We start from the raw sequence: 22296 nt of genomic DNA, 5'->3' as shown, positions 1-22296 counted from the left end.
TAGTTTCGGATATAGCCACGGGTAGCGCTGACGGTAAATCAGTTTCTCCCCACCATGGCTTCGCACTGAGCGAATATTGATACCGATAAGTTTATTAGTCCACGTGACAGTTATTCACGTCGAGGTTCGATTATAATGCGCAAAATCGTTTATTTTTATTCATAAAAAATACTCATTTTCATTAATAAGAAGAAAACTTGAATTTCCACTCCTTAACCATCTTAACATTATTGTGTGTCGATAAACGTTTAACTTTTAATACAACACCTTATATAATTCGATTAAAATTGAATTTAAAACGAATCTACGTCGTTTCACATACAATATAATATTAGTATTTTCTGTAAATATCTTTCTTCATCTTACTTTGTATATGGAAAGATCCTATGAAATTAAATAGTAATAGCATACATTTCTTTCAAACGGTATCCACTTAATAGACGTAGAAAAAAGGCGTTCTCAGAATAGTTCTGTAAGTTAGAAGCGTTCCAGAGCATGTACGACGCGTGTTTTCATCGTTAGAAAACATTTTTGAAGACTAATGGGAAATATTTGTTTACTTAACATGCTTTCACATAATTTTTCTGATCTTCTCTTTCTTCTTGTTGACTAAACGCTAAAACAAAATAACTAAGTAAACATAATATTCCTCTATTTTTCAAATTATCATCATCTTCATCAGCCTATATATTTTCCCATTGCAAGGACATAGGCCTCTTAAGAGGGTTCGGGTCATGATTCACAACGCTAGCCAAGTGTGGGTTTGCAGATGTCATATAACGTAGAGCTTTTAATTCTTCGACATGCCGGTTCCCAGATGATGTTATCCTGCACCGTTTCGTAGTGATGTGAATAATATTTAAATAAATTGCAAGAGCTACTTATTTCTTGCACGTTGCGTACGGTCTTGGACCTCGACTTTTCACTTTTATGTCATAGGTATTAACCACTGAACCACCACTGTATTTTTAAATACTATTTAGAATTGTGTACACTGACGACTTCAGATGTTGAATTTTCCGGTACGAATATTGTCGTGGTATATTTTTTTATCACGTATAGAACTTTAAGGAATATTTAGCGACAACTTTAATTAAATAATCCTTCCTACAAATAAATGAGTAATAAAAGGAAACAGGATAACTTTATGCTTATTGCAAATGTATATTTTGGCTCATAACATATCGTTATTATTTTGCCTTTAAAGGAAATGTTTTCAGTATATATAAAATCTTATTGAAGGTATTATACCTCTCTCTATTTTGAGTAAATTAAATAGTATCACTGTATACTGTAATGTTTTTTATTAGTTTTTATATTTAATTTTTAGATTTATAGCATTGAAATGCTTTATAAATTAGAAATTTTGCAAGAATAATAAGAGCCGAGCCGAGAGGCTAGGTGTTGCTACGGTTTGGCAAAAGACGCGGGTTCGAATCCCGCCTCGTGATCAAATTTTTTCTATTCCTTCAAAATTTCTAGTTTCTATATACTGAAAAAAATACCGAATTTTAAATGCAATTCCGAATTTTAAGAACACTTTAAATATTTTTTGAACACTGCTCACTTCTTCGACGACTATCGTACAAAAATTGTTATTGGACTACCTTATACAAGAAAATACAGAAAGTTTCCATGGTTTTCTTTGAAACACCAACTATATAACTTTAACATTTCTACTTTTAATTGAAGGGTAAACATAACATTCCGTGTGATTTATTATTAGAATAGAACCATAAATGAAGGAACAGAAACTTATCTAGATTTATGAATAATTTCGGTTCGGATTGACATCGAATGAATATACAGCATAATGTTAAAATATACTAAATCGCAAGGTCATTGTTCGCGTGCTCGCGAAATAGTTATGTGATTTCCACTTTAATGCCGCATTACATTACGACTGTACTAAAACAAGGGAATTACGAATGGCATGCTTGTAACAAGATTCAGAAGGGTGACTTTGATTTAATATGCCTGCGATGAAAAAACTGATTTTTTATGTTCTTAGGCATGAAATGAACATTGCTCTGATTTTATTCATTAAAAATAACATACACATGACTTTAAATTGCAGCCCCTGTATGTTTTTCAAGAGCTGGTGTCATATTACGCAATGCTAAGGTAATGTTCATTGTCTGAACATTGTGCGACTTCTAAAATCTACTTAAACAAGATTATTTATGTTAACCACATGTAAATCCTTAAAATGGATTTGTGTGCTATTCTATGCTCATGTGAATATGTTCGTTATTTTTCATATAATAATATGAACACTTATATTACTTATAAAAACGCAAGCACATAACGCATAATATGCTTGGACATAATATTCTAAATTCAACTTTCCGTTATATATGCAATATTTATGAACAGGAAATGTTATTCTTATGGAAATGTCAAGTCACTATCGGAAGGATAAACCCAGTGACAGAGTTTATTACATTTTGTGTGCATATTTGAAAATACTCGATTACACATCGCAAAGAGGAATGCTCTTTTTTATGTACTGAGCTGTTGGTTCGCCTGATGGTAAGGAACATTCGCAGAGGCTCAGACCTCTGAGAATGCGCTGCCCGCTTTTAAGGGATAAGGGATTAGGAATCTTTGTAATCTATATATGTAAAATTCTCGTTAGTTACAATGTTAGTTACCATACTCCTTCGAAACGACTGACCAATCTTATGAAATTTTGTGTGCAGGTCTGAGAATCGGCCCACATTATGGCGACTATTTTTCAAACCCCTAAATGATAACAGTAAGGCAGAATAGCGTTTGCCGGGTCAGCTAGTATTAGTATAAGTATCAACTAATTATCCTCATATTTTTTCCAATATAATGTAACAAAATTACATAGTAGTTTGATCGTACGAATTCATTGTGAGCAAAAATTTAAATATCAAAGCCATCATCGATTTGAAAGTTTATCGCGCTATCTGTGTGGTATGAACATTGACATCGTTCAGTAGTCGATTTGTAAAACTTTATCGATTTCCATTTCGCCACGCTCCATTACACACTGTAGATATTTTATCGATACCATCGATTTTATTATTACCGCAGATAAGTTATTGATGTATCTCGTGGATAAATTGCAGTCAATTTTATTGTAACCGAGCGACTTAATTTTTACCATCGTTTATTGACTGGTTCTTGCCAAGCTTATATTTTTTATATTCAATATTTATTCTACCTCAGTGATTATTTTAATAAACTTATTTATGGTGTGTTTTATAAAATTATTTCTAAATTCGTTTCGGAACATTAATATGAAGCGCTTGTATACACAGCATATAAGGTGCGATTGCTGTGCGTTCAGCTTAACTACTCAACTAGAGACTCATCATTACTTCTGAATGTTGAATGTTGATTGATTAATAGCTTAAAAATAAAGTGAATGTCTTTGTAATATATTTTGTTGCATTCATATACTTCTGATAGGCACTTTTATAATATTGTATCGGCTGCTTCTTTTAAGAATTTTATTTGCACTTCGGTAACTATTATCGTTTTACTTATAAGAAAGTTTCCTTATAGTTCATATCGGTTGAAATTATTATTTGTATATATAAAAATAATACACCTTCTGGTCTTTTTGTTTTTACTGGTTTATCGATATAGATATGACGTTTGCAACGCGATCGCGATGACGGACGAAGCGCAACGCGAGGTCCGTTAGGCGACTGTTTTTATCTGCCCGCGATTATCGCTTCACCGTTAGACCGCACGCGCGCATCTGCTGGCTTAGGCTGTTTACACAGTAGGCGATACTTGGGCGTTTATTTGTAGAAGATATCAGATATTAGGTTTATATGAAGAATGATTCTACATTAGCGTGTCTGTTACACTATTATTATATATTCGTTTATTGTAAAATATTTGGAATGAGTAATATAGTCTTACAAAATTTAATAGTTATGTTAAGTTTACCGTTTTTATGAATATATCATTTCAGATTTTAAGATTGATTATAATTTGTAGTGCGAAAAAAAAAAGAAACCGAAAAATATACAAACAATTTAGCTGAGTTAAAGTTTAGTCTATTTATGTTGTTGTAAATTAATCCAGCATGAACACAAATGCTATAATTTTGACGTTAAAAAGTAATTTCACTAAATGTTACAACGTTTCTTTATTAAAATAATTGCTACGTTTGCATTGTGTAAATAGCTCTTGTATGCAATTTTGTTTCCATTACACTTTTATAGCGATCATATCTATAAATGGAAAGTGTACGATTACAGTTTACCTCTATATAGAACTTATTAGTTATTAGAAAATACTTTTGCCGCATTTAATAGTACTCTTTATAAAATTGACACACTATTCCCTATACACAACTCTCTTTATACGATTTATAACCCAAACGATATTTCACTGGTGGGTTTCTCTCATCTTCTGCTTTTTGTGTTTCTTTCATAGCACGTAAACAGTTTCAATGTCACTTGTCTTTTCTGGTGAACGTAGCATTAAAATATGATAACTAATATTGAGTAATATTGTAGGAAGAATATCAGCACTTCTTTGAGTATTTCGTTTTATTAATCATTCATCATTTGGCTAATGAATACGAAACATATATCTAATTGTACATAATATCAAAGAATTTCTACAATATGTACCTACTTTAAAGTGAGGTTGTCTTGATAATGCTGAAATTACAAGAGATGCTATCCAAGAAGGGATAGCACAATATGTTATTGCGGTAGTAATTAAACAGCCTCACTCTAATTACTAAATATACCGTTGCTATCCTGAAAGCTTGTAAGAGCTGCTCTCGATAAATACTCCAGCTATTGGTTATATCAAACGATCAGTACTCTTCTTTATTTATAGCCCACGATAAATATATCGTTGTATGAAATATCATCGGACGGTAACAAGAAGCGATACAGCAAGAATGATTTACAGGGCACGATTGTAATTTTCGATCAAATGTAACCTATAGTTACGTGGAGTTCGTGTACTTGAGTAATTTATAATACGACAGCGAAATGCTTACAGTAATAGATTTATTTAGAACATTTCAATTTGCGAATGGGGAAAGTTGTGGATATTCATTTGGAATCAAGGGTTTAATGAACAATTTTATTTTTTGCATCTAGGCTGGAATTCACCGAGAAAATGAAATTCTTAAGTTTTTGATTAATTCTCAGGTACGCTTCGTTCTTCTTTATACTGAATATAACATAATTTATGGGCTCGCGAAATCACAGTGGCTTCTAACGGCTGGTTTCGATGTTCTCTTAATCCAAAATCTACAGATTAGGATTGATTGTTGAATAATTAAATAAATAAATTAATGAATAATTGTCTATTGTACATCACTTCCTTATTTAAATGTGTTAGAACGAGAAAGCGCTCAAATGTTACCATGCATTACGAATATAATCATCATTTAACCACATATTACGGATCAGAGTTTGATATTGAACCCAGAGCATAAACAGTAAATATTTTTAATTTTTAGTTTTATAGCATTGAAATGCTTTATAAATGAGAAATTTTGAAAGAATAGAAAAAATTCGATCACGAGGCAGGATTCCTTCATCCCTTAGGCACATGAAACCGAAAGAGTTGAAGAAATTCGATTACTGTGGCAGGATCACGGGTGGCCGAGAGGCTAGGCGTTGCTACGGTTAGGCAAGAAACGCAGGTTCGAATCCTGCCTCGTGATCGAATTTTTTCTATTCTTTCAAAATTTCTCAGTAAATATTTGATAACAAAAATATTTGATAAGAAATTATATAATTTCTTACTGTAATTTCTAACTGTTTGTTCGAGTATATACTCGAACAAACAGTTCGTGCAATTACGCTTGGCACGTGTTACAAGTGGTGTTCATTTGTCAACATATTATGATGCAAATGAACAAATATTTATCATGTCGAGTCGACTTCATCAAACGTGATTGAGTTGGAGGTGTTCAATTCAATTATTTCAAAGTTATTCATCTTCATTGGGTGCTCGTTGGTGCCACCACGGATGGAATTTGGATAAAAACTCTGAGAGAGAAAGTGGCTTGGACTAACGGGTGAAGACAGTCGTGACCAATGTCCGTAGCGCGTGCAACCTGAAAGCACACTCTGTATGTGAAAACAGGTGTAATTAGGGACAGGTAATGGGATTTTAGATAGACGATAAGCTGGGGCATGTTGGATTCTTAATGCAGACATGTGAAATATAATGGACGCAACAAATATAAAAGCAAGTGATGGGTCGGAAATAAATAAAACCTGGGTTTACTTTCTCATGGAATAATCTTTTTCTTCTACGTTCTCGTTGAATGACATATTATGTAATAAAATAAGAAGGTCAATCAAATAAATTACTCAAGGAATAAATGCTTATAATTTTACTTTTTATTTAGTAGGGTTTACTCGTGCGACAAAAACCGTGTCTTTAATGTCTTGGCAGTAGAACAATGTCTGTATAAATAAATCCAACGTATCTGAGCATGCTTTGATGAGCTTTTGTCAATACATACACTTGGAATAATCAATATTTGAATAGGGGTAAATTACAAACATAGATAGTACCTACACTTTGCACATATTAAAGTCACAGTAAAATATAATCACCTCAGGTGCCATCAAAATTGAATATCCATATATCCATATGTGTGTTTTTGTCATAATAGTATATTCGGGTAGTATTTTGACCGATATCAGCCACGTCCCTAAAACTGTATGTTTCATTAATGGGTGGTTCATCTCTGATACCAAAAAGGTATATTCTCGAAATAAATAGTAATATCCATATATATTACTACATATTATACTGTCACTAGTATTTTAGCTTTATGAAACTTCTAGCGAATTTCTACGTTAAAGTTGTAAATTATATCAATAGAGATTTGGACATGTGGCGTATTATATTCATAGGTGAGATTTAACACCTCGTTTGTTAAAACAGACTTTGTCTTTATCATGAGCACTCACTCACAAATGCATAATGTATAGAATGTCATTATTGTAAAAATCTTCGAACAGTGGTAATCGTCATCTTTTTGTATGCTACTTTTCCTTATTTGAGTCGAAACCACAACATTTTAACGTTTTATTTATGTTAAATTGAAACTGTTATACTCACAGAAAAGGAAATTCAATAAGTTTTAGACACATTACATGAACAGCAAAGATAAACATTACTTGATGATAATAACCGTATACATAAAACAAAGCAATTTTAAGATAAACTATATTCTTCTATGATTTAAAACCGAGAAAAATTTGACGGCTTTTGGATCTATTTTTAAATAATTTTGTTTTTATTTTTATAATCTGACTTCATTATTGCTTACACCAAGTGTGCTCTAGAAAAAATAACAAGGTAAACATTAATTTACACAGATGAGTTTCAAATTACTTAGCTGGGTCAATTGCATCTAGGTGTGAAGTTTATGCTCTACTTCAATATTTAGAAACGTTTTTGTGCATTTTTTTGCTTTTAACTAGATTTTATCAAGCATACTAAATCTTTATTATATACCAGTTTAATACTTTATTAATGTAATGTTCACTATATAGAACTATATTTGTTAATTCTTATGTCGTTTCCTCTCCTAGTGTTTCTGTAGTTGTGCATGTGAACAATTTAAAATTGTAATCGATTTGATTTATTTTAACTGCATGTGTGGTGTTTTAAGAAAATTTTTAATCGCTTCTAATTGTTAAATTGCGCAACTTCCTACTTCAAATTGTTCGTGGGTAATAAAATTTCTACGCTTAAAACAATTACGAAGAAGTGTTAAAATATTCTGGAATATTACTACAATCATCTTCGTACTATAATCTTTATTGTATGAAAATAAAGTGTATAATTAGGATTTTATAACATGTAGTAGGTTCTTTTAAATATCTTATTAGTTTTTATGCAATCCACTAGGGCAAAATGCAATGTAACTTTTAATTTCCTCACATATAATACTATAAAAGCTACAATTTATGGGAATATATTTAAAATTATAGATCAAAACGATTCATAGCATTGCTCGAATACATTTGATTTATCTTATCGCCTCTTTATAAATCATATTCGTGCAAATATATATGTAAGAGTACAGTTATTGTAATGCGCTACTTTCTCATGCGTTCTTCGTCTAATATTAAATACAGCTGTGAGCAAATTTTATGAAAATTTACGCAGCTCGGTGGAGCGTCGCCTCGAGAGAGTATATTCACGCACAATTAAAATAGGCGTACGTTGTTACCATAATATTAGCTATGCATGATGCGCTTGGATGTAGGTTTTAATTCTTATTTGATTTATATCGCAGTGGAGAGCTATATATTCAAAGAAAATTTTACTGTTACCACGCGAAATGAAAACTTTCTAGACAACGTTTTTGTGTTCAGCGGGACAATATTGTGTTACGAACGTTGTAGACAATGTACAGTGATAGATCGAATTCTTATGTATTCAAAGTGCATGTGTAAAGTATTAAATCGGACAAACATAATGTACGATTTTGATCGCATCAGAAGCAACCCAATCTCATGAACATTAAGTCATTTATAATCTTATATACGTGTCAGCAATAAATAAAAAAAACACTCTCACTGTAACTGCACTTTGAATAGCCTTTACTTACTCTCCGTATAATCATTTTGGAGTAAAATTGTGTGGGTAAGTAGCGAAGTAATGGATTCATTTTTGCTTCGTCATTGATTGCCAATTGTGGTCAAGCAGATTTTTTTGATTTCACTTTCACGTTGCGTAGTTCTTTGTCCATTCTGTGTAATTGCAATTTAAATGTCAGAAATTATGTATTAGATTATCATTTTATGTTTTCGTATGAAAGTCTCGACTATCGATATTACAATCTGATTCTTTTGAATGGCACTATGTGGAAACCGATCATTTACTTGTATGCATATTGAACATGATTTATGAGAAGTTATAATAAAAGCTTCACTCGAAACCAGAATTCTACGTACTCTTTACAAAGATAGCTCGCAATAAGCGTAGATATTTAATTTACAACCTGGTATAGTTTTGTTTATGGTGATGATTCGTATCAGACAGAGTTTTTTTGTAAAATATGTAAAGAAGGTAGTAACATCGAAACTATGCACTTATTAAACTGGAACTCTAAATAAACTAAGTGTTATTATAGCTATTACAGTGATCGAGTAAAGTATCGATGATCGCTCAACTATCTGTGGGCGTCTTGTAGAAAATTGAGCATTTCAGTTGAGTAAAATTAAAGGAAGATCGTTTGGTTATACCATAAAAGTACGGAATAGTTCGCGTGTGGGATGGTTTAACTAGCTCTTTAGCCCACACTAAGCATTTATTCCTGTAATAATTCTTTCGAAGTAGCTTTGTCTGCCTTTTTTGGGTGTAATTTTATTAAACTCCTGCTTGGTATATATTATTTAATTTATATTGTTTTTATTACACCTTCTTCTAGGTACTTTTTGTTTGGGTTGGTATGAGAAATGAATGTACAAATGTACCTACCTAAAGCTTAGTATGTATCTGGATCCTTACATCTCCCCAAGTGAAATTAGTAAGCGATTCATTTCGCGAAGGGGAACTAATGACTAGGCTCTTGAGATGGCTTTTGATCACCCGCTAGGAGTATTAGAAATGACGCAATGCGTCATACCAGGCTTTCATTGGGATTCCGACGCGCTAAACCTATAATAGAGATCTAGGTTTATTGGTTCATTGAGTGCGAACCTAATGAGGTATTGCTATGCGACGTGACACAAGTGTAACTGCACTATCACCCTAATTATAGGGATATTAATTTTGAGCACAGATAAAATAAAGATAAGGCCTACCATAGACTGTTTTAGTCTAGTTTTAGTAATAAATCATTGAATAGAGATTCGTATATTATTGTTCTATAGGTTGTAATTTTAATCTAAAGCTCATCCCTAATGAGCACTTTGTAGTTTTGTGGGGTTCGGGCAGGGATCGCAAAATTGGGGTTGGAAGGGTTGACACACTCTACTCGGTATGTATATTAATTCTGTACGATTTGAAGTGATAAGTGATTATCTAAATACGCGTACACGATCCATAGCGTATAAACACCAAAAATAAACTCATTAAATGTTATAATTGATATTTCCCATTTTCTTGTCAAGATACAAACTTATAATTTCATCCAAAAAGTTGAAAATACGACTATTTCAGATCATTATAAGGGAGAGAGATTTTCAAATATTATTCATGCGTTCTCATTATTTCGCGGGATGAAAGGGTCTTTCACAGAGTGTTATGTAGCCTGTGGCGTGGGCAATGTTTGTTTAAAAAGCCTGTCTGCTATTTTAAGCCCTATCTATTGTTTTGCAAGGCGCGCCTCCAACAATACTACATTGTTCCGTTACTCTTCAATGAATGATTTTTGTTGATTTTTATAATTGTACGTACGTATGTCTTTGTTTATGACACGGTAATTGACGTGAATAAAACGTTTTTACGACTCGACGACTTGATTGGGGACGAGGTTAATAAAACCTTTGTTTGCTGCTTGTTTATGGATTTTGATTAACGAATAGAAAGGTATAATTAATTTATGTTCTCCAAAGTGTCCGGATAAAGTATTTATAGACACACAAAGTTGTAGGTACATGTAATAATTTTGCTTTATAAGCGTTTCATGCATGTTTTAGAAGTGGAAACATTTCATATTAAACGCATTGCAGACATGCCGAGTCATTGAAATATTAGAACGTAAGTGTGTTGGTTGAGCCCTACTTGAATACGGATATTTTTTTTTATTTCGATCTTATTCACGAGCAATCTGCAATAACTTGTTAAATATATTCTTTTTAAGAATGAAATATGTACCAAAATAAGATTGATATGACTATAGGATAATAAGTTATTCACTTTCTAGAATAATTAGTTACAATGAAAATCATTTCATTTCAATAAAATCGGTACTAACGTATTACAGATGACGCTTTAGTTACGTTTTATATCCTGCAATCAAAGCGTTAAAGTTACGTTACGGTTAAGACTTACCGATAAAAATAATACTATAAAAGGATTATGTGATACGCTTCGTGGTTCGAGGCGTTGACTCGCCGATCCCCGAGATGGTTATCTCAAGTTCTCAACGGAAGCAGGCCATTATTACCTTCAGCAAATATCGTCTCAAATCAATGCATCAGCATCACATTAAATCAAATGTACATGCGCCTTCCGCTTATTGTTTGATTTGCGATTCGCCATTGTTTGAAGAATTGCGCATTCCGAATTTGACGGTTAAAAACTATCTTCGGATTTCATCTGAAGGCGAGTCACTTATCCATTTATTGTTTTTTTTTTGCTTTTTAACACGTTTATTTTCTCTCATTAAATTAATTTCGTTGATTGAATCGCACACAATCAATTTTACTTTAAAATTACATTTGTTGCATACAGTAAATTTTCATTAAAATGTGTATTTATTAAAATTGGTAATCAACAAGTAGCAGAAGTCGTTAAGGATGTAATATTGTTTTATGTATAAATAAATAAAGTTGTAAATTAACTTTATTTACCTATTAATTGTATTTTATTATAATGCGGATTATAATTACGATTTACTGTTAGATAGAAACTCATAAGAACTGGATAATGAATTAATTTAACACTTAATCATTTATGTATGGATAGCCATAATTTTGCTAGTCTTTATTATGTTATGTGGTCAAATAAAATTGTTTCTGCAAAGTTAAATAGTACTAGAAAAAGTAATTTTTTAGAAAGTAAAATCTACGTTTAGATATTTTAATTTTAAATACTATGCAAATTCAAAACTTGAATAGATTGCTGATTTGTTCAAGATAAAGGGAAAGAGAAAATGCCCTTTAACCTGTTGTGAAATACACATGTGTTGTTCTTTTGTTGTAATTTAATTTTTTTTACTTATTTTGTTTTCTTTTTTGCAGGTAAGCAATATTTATAGTAACACACTTGCATAGAATTTATCTTTGAGTAAGTAGAATATTTATTAAGCGGAATAAGTATAATTCTTCGTTTTATATGCGTCTTTAGTTATTCAACTTCTCTGTTAATTAATGATTATACTGCCCATTTAATTTAAATTCAATTGCCTTTAGATTTACCTATCCGAAGAGGTTTCGCATTAGACTATATATCTCTCTCAAACAAGAGACATTTAGGAGGATCCGTGGACAAATGGAGGTTATAAATAAAAGTTTATTTAAATGCATTTATGGAGGAAATTGCCGTGTTGTTACAGTCGTGGCTGTAATGAAAATTAATTACTGAGACGCCATCTGTGTAGCTCCACTGTTATTAATAGATCTTCTATTTAACCAGAGTCCGGTCTTTTGTAAAGGTTTCATTGAATTTTTTAAGTGCATACAATTTCACATTTTAATAGCGGCACTTGGTTTCGTTTAATTATGAAGAAAAAGTTTTTAATTAATTATCTTAATGGTTAAGATGTAAAAGCGAGAATTGCATTATGCGTCTGCGCCGGTGTTCTAATTACAATGATAGTTACAGATATGTATAACAAAAAAGATGTGGGTGCGATTCACACACGATAGAAGTAAAACTTCAGTAAATCGACAAAAGAATGACATGAATATATATAAAATATAAAATAGTATGTATATTTCTGTCTCATTCTTTGCCGGCTTCATTCTACACATTTTTGTATTTGTGTCTCTGACCTGTCGTATTTTCCGTTGCATCAGGTTTGAAATCACAACGATTCTAAAGAAGTTTCACTTCAAAAATAAAAAAAAAAACATTTGATTATCAGATTTCGTCCAGGCAATGATTCCGAGAGTATGTATATCTAACATTGGGGTCACAATCAGCTTGCAAACGGCAAATCCATTATACATTTCCTCTTGAACTTCGAAATTTATTTCGAAGATAGTGGAATGTTCGGACTTTATTTAGCACTTAACCTCTAAGAAATAATGAGCTTGAGTAATGAAATTATTATAATGATCCCATCGCTTGATATAGGCATTATTATAAATCAAGTTAAATCGATACTGTGTAAATTGAAATTATTGATATATTGATATTAAATGCAAATTAATCATTAATGATTATTAGTTGACATCTATCTTCTCTGTACTTCGAGTGTGTAACTGAACAAACTATGCTCAAAAAAACAGAATCATGTTTCAAGACTGGAATTATCTGATGCGATTATATGATACGATACATTGTTGTTTGAATAAATCTCTCAAACAATTTCATTATCGGCCCGGTCGAGAGTAATGTATGTAAATAAATGAATATGGTAATTCTTATTGACTGGTGCCCTATTTTTGGGTATTATGATCTAAATAATTTCTATTTCTATTGTGTGAGTAATTTGTAGGTATTTATGTGCGTTTGGTTCGTTACGTTTGTGCATTTTCTATGCATTTTTTGAACAAGTTATGCGGGAAGATAAGATATCAAACATTTTATCTTTTTCACCGAAAAGGAGAAGTAATTCTTGGAGGAAGAATATTCTCTCTTTACTGCATATTTATACTATCCTTGCTCCTATATGCATTAATTTCTTATCTATATATTTGTACACTTTCTTGTATGTTTTTATACACTTTCTACCTTTTCAAAATTTATATTTCCTGTATCCAAAGGTTGCCTGGAACAAATCGCTTCAAAGCGATAAGGCCGCCAAATTGTACAATAGATATTGTTTATTGGTTTTGTTAACTGTAAGTGTATTGTACAATAAAGTGTAAATAAATAAATAAAAAATAAAAAAAATATTAACAAATAAACAATACATTAGTTTATTTGTTAATATTTTTTTTACTTACTTACACTTGAGTTAGTAATGTTCAATACGCTTCTACGTCGAACGTTCGCTGAAATCATTCGAGCAACAAATGAAATACAGTATTCATATATTTAATATATAAATTTGCACAGTTTTGAGTTTAAGTGGGTACTTGATAGCAACATAAAATGTGTTTGACATAATCAGCATTCCAAGAGTGAGCTATGACAGTTAAAATGTTGTTTAGTATTTTAAAATTACTGCTTACTACAAGAATAAAGTTGGTTTTATGATTTTGTTAGTGTACTATAAAACTCATATTATAGGGCCTGTACAGGGAGCGTAGGTACATAAATGAAGTAAGTAATAATAATTCTGCTATCTATTCATGTGATACCTGAAGCTAATGCAGTTTTGCTATAAAGTTTGATATGCGGGGAAAGTGTGATAATTTATAATATGTAGATAGAATAGTAACATGATAGCCATTATATTTGTAGGTAATGACTGTAGGAATAGAGTTAGTGCGTTTCCTTTTATTTTAACAGTTTCAGTGTTTCTGTAAAAACCTTGCTTTACTTTGACCAAGACTGATATGGCTCAAGAGAACACATTCCAAACAATTGTTATACTGTAAACATTGATATATAAAAACTACAAAAAAAAAAACAATATAATATGTCGCCTTCCTTTTTCTAAGAGCTATTAGATGATTAGATTCTCGGAACTCTACAACCAAACCAGAACAAATTAGAACAAAAACGGTAAAAAGAGAAGGTGTTTAATGTTTTATTCACCAGTATCCTTTAAAATGGACGTACATCAATCAAATTGAAGTCTATATAATCTGCTTGGTCACTTCACGATTCAATGTATCTTTATGAAGATTAAATTAAGCAAAGCATAATCGTGGGTAAACTACTTATTTTTAGGTTATTGAAATACCAATAGATATGTTTCTAAGTATAATATTATACTGTATTTTTGAATAAGTAAGAGTTATCGGAAAAATAGGCTATATATGAATATAAGACAGGACTAGTCTTAGTTACATGCGTTACCGTCTTCCCGTATTTGCACTTATCGCCTTGGGCATTTCTTTAATATAATCTAGGCAACACATGAACGTGTAACATAAATAACAAATAGCCATATTCACGATCGTACTAAGAACTAGCAATCGCAATCACCCAACGCATAACATAAGCCTACTCAATATTCATCTCATATAATATTCAATTAGACCACATCATGTTAATGCACCGTTTCGTATCGCTGCACTTTCAAATAAGAGCCTTAAGGGAATATAAACTTGACGAAAGCGCTTTCAATATTAATATAGGAGATGGATCGCTTGCTATTGCCGTCACGTATGAATCGTATCCTTAACATGAAATAACGGGTTGTCTATGGTTCGTTATGATTTTAGCTCAGTAGGTAAGGTCGGTATTTGGGTGCCCTTTCACTCATTGTTCGTTCATAGAAATGTTTTGATTGAACCTTACTATTGGTATTCATAATGGGTTTTTATTGTTTGTAATATCTGTTCATTTTGGAATCAGTGTTTTTCAATGAATTTTAAACCTACACGAAATTTACAGTTTTTCTACAATTATGTGTTTTTTTTTTCATTTACTCAACAAATAACATAACCGTTCCTTAAGTTCATGCCTAAAATGCTTACATCTTTCAGCGAATTGAAAGTATCCAAATAGTTTGGGTTTAAAATTGATACATCAGTAAAACAGCTTATTATACAATTATATCACTTCAATAAAAATACAACATAAATTGACATTATATGTAAGTACATTTAGAGGGGTGTGCTATCTATGCCGGTTATTGCAAATGCAATATTGTTTTATATTTGTTTAACATAGGTTTTGTGATAAAGAGTTATAAAATATGGCTATGTAAGAGTGCTAAATGCTCTCATAAATATTACGGTGCATAAAGACCACCCACGTTGATAAACCTATCTACTAATACTTTACCACGATAAGGGTTTATTGTTTGACTAATATTCTGACTTAATTTCAATTATAGAACCTTTGCGACGCTGTACGAATCTGCAGTTTTAATATTGTTTAGATCAACTGTTTTATAAAAATATGAAACATTCTACACGACATTGGAGACTGAATGAACACCATCCGATGATCCGACAGGTCTATTTTGAATCACACTTTGATGTATATAGTGTGGTGTATGCAACGGCTGGTTCCTGAAAGCGACGTTGCTAATTTCCTGCCGCTTGAAATATTTCGAATGAAACTATGTCCATAGATGTTTAATACGTCTTGTTTTGTTTATTATTTTGTAACCTGTCGTAGCAGCTGAATGCATTCAAATAATTTCTAGTGTACATTTGAAACTGCGAATAACTAGTTGATTTGTTTGTATGTTAAAGGACGAATGAATAGGTTTTGGCTGCTATACTTTTTACAATAAATTCGCAGCCAAAGTATTCCCACACTTATAGCTATGGTGTACAGTAGTACATGTATATAGTAGATTTTCTTCTAGACTTATTATTATAGCAAAAGTCGTGTTTTATATTCGTGAAATCTAAGTATCTTTAAATTTAATCCTTGTTAACATTTTTTACAATTATACGACGAACAAGCAAATGTAACTAGTTACTTGAGGTAAAACATATTTATAGATATTTGAGAGTAATTTGATAATAGCATTAACGGTGCTCAAGGCGGATCATCCGCAATCCTTGTTATTCGATTACACGCGCGATTAAGCTTTAATCCTGTGTTCAGATGGAGCGTGGCGGTAATTGGACATTTTCCTACTTGTCAATTCTAAGCATGGTTACCATTTTACACCGTTCAACATCGATACATAAATCCTGTTTAACGATACAATTCTATTACGGTAATTACAGTAGTCTACGCTTTAATATGCAATTTTAGTTTTAGTTTGATTATGTATAAATTTAATATCCACTAATAAAACGATGCGGATTGTGAATCTTAGTCAAGAGGCGTTTAATGAGGGAAAGTTGGCCGTAATGTGTCATTACGTGTATTACTGCCGTGATTTATTAACTAGATGTGCGATTAATTTCGTGCACGTTCATGCTGTACTGGACTTATATTGAAGTATAATAGAACCGTAATTAAAAGACAAGTAGTTAAGGAAGAAGGTACAAGGCTTTTGAGCAGATTTGTGTCGGTTGTTTAAATTATAGTTACTTGTTCTGGTTATAATGATGCTGCGTTTTATTATACTTTAAATGAAAATAAAGCAAATTTAAAAGGTAGTTACGAGTCTAGGACTAACATTGTAACGTAGGTATAAATCGATCCAATTATGTAGGTATTTTATTATGGATGCATTACCTAGCACGCAACACCATTCAATCAGATTGAAATCGGACACAATCATGTGTATCGGAATGAAATGTAATACATGAACTTGAATTAGATGTGCGGTTGTAAAAAGTTGATTGACCACGGGCTATTATGGTCTAAATTCCTTACCACAATTATAAGTTGTAACTATTTAATTACTTTCCATTAATTCACTCCGCGAATTCGATGGGAAAGTGTAAACAATGTGAAGGAATGTTTTTATATATTTAGGAACACATAAGATTGTATTATTGTTTTGGAGTATAAAGTCGTTATAAATTGACCAACAATTTCATAAAATACAGCATCACAATACAACAGTATATGCACAGCAATATAAATGTAAAATTATTGCAAAATTGCATGAACTATTTCTTTTCCAAAAGTATCTGTTTACAACGAATCCTTCATTTTGTCACATTTCAATTCAGTAACTGAAACAAAAACTAGCCATTTATTTGCATGTCTATATTTTATCTGTAGTTCGACGAAGTGTGTTGTTTAATCTGTCCATTACATCGAGTTCAATGTCCAATTAGGGAGACAAGGCTGCAATGTCGGCATCTAATGTTGCCACCAGCACGCCCGATCTTCCCTAATCAGAGCTAACTTGTATTTGTTTATTGGCAACATTACCCCCATAGGAAATGCAGATCTTGAGTTAAAGCAAATATTTACTTGATGATTTGCAAAGTTAGTTTAATAAATGAAACCAAGCAAATCTGTGTTTATAGCAATTTTAATTGGTAGATACGCTTATGCTGTTACATATTATTTACTTCATACCTACCAAGACACATTGGGTTCTGTGTTTCTATACATAAGTACGCAGAAAAATAATCATATATTCCGTTTCTCTGGTAGATTTAAAATGGTATTTTACATCGGATTATTTATTCGCATTAAAAATGATACATTCATTTCAAGAGACATAAATAACGATTGATTGATAATTATTGCATACCGCGCGGCCGTACTAATTGGTTGGTCATTCAAAGCTGCATTTAACCTATTAGCTACGTATGATTATATGATAGAAGTGAAGGATGATGGATCGTTGCCGTCCGCCGGCCGGTGACAAGAACGTGACGTCCACCGCGGAGATAACTCGAAAGCTGTGGTTTGCGTCGTCTCTGCGATTTATCGTGATTGGTCGATGCTAGCTTATTGGTAATCACGCTGCCCATTAGCCGGGCCTCTAATATAGATATAAATTACGAAAAGTTAATTAAAACGCTTATCTCTACGCTTCGACACGCTCGCGAGCTGGGCGCACGACGTACGCTCTGCAATATTGGACGATTTATATGGGAAAGGCGTGTTGTATCTTACATGTGTCGCCGATTAATGGACACTGCGAAATTTTTAATTCTTGATATCTGTACAATATGCTAATTTTATATGTGGGTTGTTGTATTCAGCATATATTTTTTATTGAACTTCTTAACTTTGGTGATAATATCGTGATAAATAAGAAAAATTAATTGGTTTTTTATTTGTTTACATAAACTGATTCGAAACCGTAAATTTAAATTTATTTTTTAATAAGGATTTAAAGAATTCATTGATTTTTTTATTATTATAGTTATAAATATAATAGTATCATTAGTTATTAATTGATGGACATAAGTATCCATCAATTAATAGACTATTTTGTTGAGTTGTAAATCACAATCTATTTTACGCTTATTTTCTGTTGTATCTTTGATTTCTATTACAAAGTGGTATATGATAATAATCGATATTATTATATCTAAACACCTATAGATTAACCAATACACGCAAGTTCAATTTCAAAGAATAATTGATTACTCACGGCGCGGGGGAATGTCCATTTTATTCAGATGCGGAAATGCATTAGCGTGATAACTGTCACATCTTCCGTTAGGCTATCTATACAATGAGACTGGCAGGCGTGATGTGGCCGCCTCGCCAAATGGACGCGATTCTCACGAGACCCAACCGTTCCATAGACGTGAGATAAAAATGCAGAGACATTATGCGTTAAGTGTTAAGGTAGATTGTATTGTTACTTCTGTACTATCTCTTAAGTAGTTGGTCAAAGAATTCTTTCCAAAAATGTACTAACGAAATGATGAATCGCTTGTAGATTAAGATTCACTTGGAAGAGTTGTGTTGTTGCTAGAAAGAGTCAATTAAAGAGGTAATTTAAGTTTGAAATAAAATACGAGAGTTTAAAGTTCATGACGCTGAAAGCGAGTGCAGAGTTCATGAACAGGTCACAGTGCTGACACGCGTGTATTAATTACTTCAGTAATAAACTTGTGGGTTTATGGTATCACACTTGAATGCCTGCCTGCATTAAACATTAAGACAGGTATTTGTTGAATGAAAATGTAATTTATACGTGTATGCATTTATTCTAATGTATATATTAAAATCATATTTACATGGGTTTACGAGAATTCGAAACTTAATAGCTGAGCATAAGATTTTATAAATCTAAATCTCGCAAGCCATAATATATGAAGCTGTCAGCTATATTAATTACATAGTGCTCATTATAGTGTGGGTAATGATGATAACTTATGATTGTACCAAATTCATTATGCTCTTTCGCTTTGCGCTTAAAATAATAGTGCGAATGTAAAGCCGCGGTCGTGACTAAAATATGCTTAATGATCGCATGAGAAAGTACGTATTGTTAGTTTAAAGTTAATTGATATTTTGGCAAGTGGTGAAAGTGTAAGTTGCTAAATTTACTGTTAAATTTTTACATGCAGCGTGGACAAGACAGTACGATATGATAAAAACCCGGCTGGTTTTGAATATTTGTGAAAGTAATTTGTGAATAAATAATGTGTTAATTAATTACGGGTTGCAAATTAAATATGATACGGCGATAATTTTTTCATTACTTGAAATTATATTTTTCATGTTGAGAATTACATCGCAAATTGCTTGAAAAGTAAACATAATAAGCAATTATGTAATACGTGTAAAACTTGTTGGACACGTACCTTACTCCCTTTCTGTGAATTGACATTATTACTTTATATAATTTCCTGTACATTAAAGCAGTGGACCGTGCCAGATGCCTGTATGAAACAGCAAGAAAACCGTCAGTTATCTGTCAATACCTATCCGACTATTAACTTCAATCAAGTGGAGGCTGTAATTAAAGTTTCTAATTGAGGTCTTGGACCGTCCGACATAGTATTTATTCTATCGATATCCCTGAGATTAAACACTGTGATAGACACACTCTGTTAAACCAATTATCTTAATATACGAATGATACGCTGTTTTCTTTATAAAGATAGCTGTATTTGCCTTCTAATAAATAAAGACACTGAGATTGTGTAGCGTAAACTTTTGTTGAACTGTAAAAGTGTTTTCTACTTTAAATTGTATAGGTTAAGCCTCATCGTACTAATAAATAGCCATACACCCGAGAGTTTGATCGTGTCGTGTGAATACTCTTTCTAGTCTCAATAAATTTTGTTAGCTATGCTATGCGCTTTTTTGTGTATTGTATTCTTCTCACGACACTTACTAAAAAATTGGCAAAGCATAGTTTGTACGGCTTGGCGGTTAGTAAAAGTATTTTTTTAAGACGGCAATATCTTAGAGAGAAGCGGTTTTTTGCGCATCGTCAACGCAATAAATGTGGTTGAAAAAATCTCGACAGCCACTTAAACGGCGCTTGAATTATTTCGGACGCGTGAAAATAGCTAATTTTGCGTATTATTGTATGGTTGTCAGCCGTGAAAGTCTTGAGATGGGGTCGTCGGGTTACATTTGATTTGGATGTTTTTACGAGTTTTTATATGCGGCGTAGGCACTTTTTGTCGATATGATGAATCGACAGTTTGCTTGTTTAGGAGAAAGTCTTTTAATTTTTTTGTGCACTTGTGCATAAGTTAATAGCGCTCAATGATTGATTGTGATGTAGAGGTTTAATGGGATCTGATTTAACATAAATTATTCGTAAATAATCGATATCGATTGGATAAGATGTGCTTGATATAATGATATTCTCTTTTTTTAAGTTGTTTCGATGAAACGTTATTTTTCTAATAATGTGTGCTTTGTATGCCTTTTATTAAAATAGATTCCGCTGCACAGTTAGTTATGCAGTGTATAATTAAATATCTATCTATACTATGTTAACGGATTTATGAAAAACCTTCTTATAAAATGTTTCGTTTGAAAATGTGGTTCTATCATAAATTTGGTCGTACCCCGCCGCCCGCGTATCACGCAAACATTAATGGAGCACGGCTAATTAATTTTAACCGCCGCTTTGTGTATACGATTGTTTGTATAACTACAGCATTGTATATATGGCTTAAACGGTAAGCGTAAACAGGGATATTACATGTTGATAGGAACGGAAGTGATTCCCGACCGCTTCGGGGTCGTCAACACGGTAGAAAATAGCTGGACGATTGCACGGTATTTGTTTCCAATTATAGCGCACACGCGGCACTCGTAAAGAATGGTGTTAAACTAAATTAATTGATACTCCTTATATGCCTCGGATGGGATGCGTTAATTTTAGATAGGTGCATTTGTTCATGAGATTGTTCGATGATATTTATAATGAAATATTAAATGAGTATGGACAAATGTAACTAATCTAAACTAATATTATTAAGATTGAATTTGTGAGTCCGTGTACGAGGCTTTATAAAGCTTCCATAAAAAATTATTAATTTAAGCACGTTGGGACTCCATGGTGCGATATTTACTCAGTATCGTATTATGTTTCTGTAGACTGTAGACTGACATTGACTTTGTAATTTGATTAGGTTTAATGCCTAATAATATAAAAGTCGTTATTGAAGTTGATTATTTGCTAATAGATTCACTACAGTACTGGAAATATAATATTCCATAAGTTAGATGCCGTGTTTTTATTAGAATACATATGTCTTTCCAATGTTATTACGCGTAAACGCGTAGGTACGTTATTAATAATTATTTGATTTCAATAATATGTCAATTATATCTTTAAATTTAAAATTATGTCCCAGAAACTACACTATGACAAAAATCACACGGATGATCATAACAGAATATTAATAAATCAACATTCACTGTATGTACATCAAAGTTACGAATTTTGCCACTCTTTAGACTGTCAAATTACGTGATGTTTTGTTGCAAATCCATAACTAATCGAGTCATGATATTCTGACACAATCTGTCAGGAACGTAACATAATCACGGCTTTATTGT

At 32.1% G+C, this 22296-nt stretch overlaps 1 protein-coding gene across 1 annotated transcript in view; it reads left to right on the top strand.

Annotated features, from left to right (window-relative positions):
* LOC119829202 (microtubule-associated protein Jupiter) overlaps positions 1-22296 on the top strand; it is a 42303-nt gene that overhangs the window by 3265 nt on the left and 16742 nt on the right. The window lies entirely within an intron of this gene.

Source organism: Zerene cesonia, chromosome 9 (genome assembly GCF_012273895.1).
Source record: "Zerene cesonia ecotype Mississippi chromosome 9, Zerene_cesonia_1.1, whole genome shotgun sequence".
NCBI classification, from domain to species: domain Eukaryota; kingdom Metazoa; phylum Arthropoda; class Insecta; order Lepidoptera; family Pieridae; genus Zerene; species Zerene cesonia.
Note: the sequence above shows the minus strand (reverse complement) of the source record. Positions and strands in the feature narration are given on the sequence as shown.